A 3807-nucleotide genomic window follows, 5' to 3' on the forward strand; every position below is an offset into this window, starting at 1 on the left:
GTCACCAAATGCATTGTTTAAAATCTACGACTCGATAGCAAATATCTTCAAATTGATTAGAAATGCATAAATTTAATAATAACAATGTTTTTGAGATTCCAGTTCGAATGACATGAGTGTTTTTGTTTCACTTTTGACACGTAATACTTAAATAGTGGAGGAGATATGATGTTGCTGTGGGCTCGAACTATGCAAGAAGTTAAAAATTTTTTTTGATTAAAACACAACCGGGACCCTAAGTAAGGCATGTGTAAAATTTGAATGAAATTGGTTGTGTAGTTCTGAAGTTTTAGGGATTCACACAGACACACAGACACACAGACAAACATTCTCAATTTTATATATATATAGATATATATACACACACATACACTGTATGTGGTGCTAAGTTATCATAAATTTTAAACAGTATAAATGAATTATTAACATCTTTGTGATTTTTGAGTCACTGTGTATATATTTATATATATATATACACACATACACACACATACACACACAATGGGCTTCCACACAGTTTCTGTCTACCAAATTCACTCACAAGGCATTGGTCGGTCCAGGGTTGGGCTATGTAGAAGACCCAAGGTGCTGTGTAGTGGAGCTGAACCCAAAACCATGTGAGTGTAAAACAAGCTTCTTAATTACATAGCCATGCCTAACACCATTCCCAAATAAAACAAATCCACTGAGTGTGTGTTAGGCTGGAAATCTAAATTTTCTAGGTTCAATCCAAGATTTTGGCATGTTAAGATTTTGTTTTTATTCTTGATATTTTTACTTATGAAAGATAATAGGAAGTTTTGGTCACATATGTACATATCGCCACATAATGATCATTATAAGATGTAAAATTTATGTGATAGAAGTCAGCAGTTGGCAATATTTTTACATCTGAGAAGGCATTTCACTTGATATATTGTACAATACATACTTACCATATATACCAGTATTTACTTCACAATGTTTTCCCTCAACATATATTACAATATTTCACTTGACATATTTCACAGTACTTACTTAACATATTTCTTAGTATATACTTCACTCGACATATTTCAAAGTACATACTTCCCTGATATATTTCATTCTACTTTATTGAAATATAAATGTTCTTTATAGATGGAAAGTTTTTTTTCATGAGAAACCTTTGAAAACTAAATGCAACAGAAAATTATCTTGAGACCATAACCATGAGAAACAGGCAGAGAAAGTAAGTTGAAAGCAAATGTAGTTTACCTTTCTATAAGTTTTATTCAATGTTTTCATGTAGTTTGACAATTGAAGATATACAATCTTAGTTGCCTGTCTGCCTGCATCGTTTTATCAATATAAAATAAACATAATCTCTTAGATGCAACCTCAGCTATGGAAATGGCATTTTACCATGCAAACCTACAAAGAATATTATGCCGAATATTTTGATTAAAGGGATTTGGTTAACCCATTGCTTGTCCAAAGCTTTTTTCATAAGTTTGTCCTAAGCATCCATGCATGTTTGCAGACTCTTAGTTAGTCCTTGTTTCATGCATTCTGAGTAATATAAAGCTTTCCTTTCTTAAGTCCTGAATTATTCTGGTGACTGGAAAAAAAAATAATTGGCAGTGTATATTACATATGATGCATAAACGCCAGGGAAATATGGCTTGTGTATCACAGACAAAGAGTTAAATGTTGACATAAAACGAAGCATGATAATTTATTTTTCTTTGATATAAGATCATTGTTGTAATAAAACTTAAAAGCTAACTCAATGAATTGGAAGATGATATAATTTGAAGACAGGAAAATTAAGTTAAGCAAAACAAGATCGTCATTTTTAATAATTAGATGTATGTAATATAATCTGCAGGAACAAAGTAGGCTACATTATAGCTAAACTGCTATTACTAATATGTAGCTGATTTAATCAAGAGTACTACATACATTTTATATAAAAATTGTTAGAAATATTATACGTTTTTCATCATGAAAAATATTAAACAGAAACTATGATTATGTTTAAGAATCAGTGCTCAAAAAATAAAACACTTTATAATACATCGAATATTACTTAGCAAAAAATAGGGTACACATAAAGATGAAATCTTGACGATAAGACACAGCAGTCGGAATATATTAAAGATATTAAAGCTATATTATAGCATTCAAAGATCTGGAACTTTTGAGATTATATAGATTGGTTTTTTCCTTGCTGCTGAAAGTTTGTGATAGCATTGGGCTTAATTATTAAGTAACAATACCAAGAAGCAGTTCTAAAGTATTATTTCACCATAAAGTTTCCTACCATAATAGCCATTGCTGTAAGCAATAATATAGTAAAATGTTTCCCTTATTCGAGGTTTCTACTTGTAAGTTGATCGATACAAAAGCAGTTCAGCTTCATGTGATCTAATTTGTTTTTAACACCTCCCAAAGTAATGTTTGTTCTCCCACAAGGAGATCTAACACTTCAAAAACAATCAAATGATTCTTTTAGCCAATAACAAAGGTTGATTATGGAGTGATTTGTCTTTCTGCCTAGCAGTCTGAAGAAACTACAGGAAATTGAAAGCTGCAGCTTTCTGGCTACAATCTTGAAATCTTGCCAGTTTTATATGGCTGACTTAATTTGGCATCTCTAACACTTTGCATTTCTTCTTAGTAATGTTTTTTCTTCGTTTGCCTGTCTATACATTTGACCACATCTTGAAGTCTTTGCACAAAACAGTTCCCTAAAACTAAATATTACAATTACAAGTTTTCAGACAATAGTTCACACATTACTTTTGTGATTCAATTGTCAGCAGTAGCCTGCAGTTTCACTCTCTCTAATTTACAGTCAAACCACACATTACTTTGCATCTCAATATGGTTAAAATGTCTCAAAGGTATTTTGTTCCCACTCTCTGCACCCTGAATTCAAATCCCACTGACATCACCTCTGCTACTCTGTTGTCCATCCTTTCAAAGTCTATCAAAAGAAAAAGCACCCATCCAGGGTGTTGGAATGGTAGAACTGTTACAGGTACTTTGTGGTACCTGTTCTGAATCATTGCATTCTGACATTGATGCTAAACTGTATGAGCCCAGATTCATGGACTTCCTTTTTGATCACTGGTTCTTAACCTTTTTTTTTCTTCTTTTGTAGTTCCCCTTCTTAAGTAGTTCTAATGCCTAGTACCCACCTAAGTGGCAAGTGAAGTATCATGACTAAAATAACTTAACATGAATGGTAATATATAATTATTACTCAAATGGACATCATCATATATGAAGAAAACAAGTAAGACTGCACACCCCAAAAAGTATTTTTCAAGATATAAATATAACATTAAGAATTAATTATTCTTGTTCAAACATATCTTTAGCCACAATATATATGTATCTCTCATTTTATTTTCATAACCATTACAAGTTTTATCATGCATAACACAATTACTGCTATAGGTGGTGCACCAGCATGACCGCAGCCACTTGGCTGAAACACATAAATAAATAAATAAATAGGTAAAATTTAGTATGTCAATTATGTTACCTCACCATGCAGGAGTACTCTGTTGATGGGTCTGGTTGAACAAATCAACCCCAGTTCTTATTCTTAAGCAGACTACTTAGTCTATCAGGCTCTTTTGCCAACCCCCAGCACTTATGTTTGCATAGGTCAAACAAGATTCATTGAAGCAGATGATTTCCTATGAGATGCTTTTCATTCTGTCTTCCTCCTCACCCCGTTTCCAAAGAAAGTTATAATTTTCCCCATTTTGGGTATGTTTCCATGGGAGATTACAAAAAAGTCTATGAATTTCCATCTGCACGTTATTATCATTG

The 3807-nt window shown here is 32.4% G+C and overlaps 1 long non-coding RNA gene across 1 annotated transcript in view; it reads left to right on the forward strand.

Annotated features, from left to right (window-relative positions):
- The first annotated feature begins 1004 nt into the window (after positions 1-1004).
- LOC128248088 (uncharacterized) overlaps positions 1005-3807 on the forward strand; it is a 30910-nt gene continuing 28107 nt past the window's right edge. Inside the window, exon 1 of the long non-coding RNA XR_008264339.1 lies at positions 1005-1210. This is a non-coding gene — a long non-coding RNA (uncharacterized LOC128248088). The remainder of the gene's footprint in view (positions 1211-3807) is intronic.

Source organism: Octopus bimaculoides, chromosome 6, assembly GCF_001194135.2.
Source record: "Octopus bimaculoides isolate UCB-OBI-ISO-001 chromosome 6, ASM119413v2, whole genome shotgun sequence".
NCBI lineage: Eukaryota > Metazoa > Mollusca > Cephalopoda > Octopoda > Octopodidae > Octopus > Octopus bimaculoides.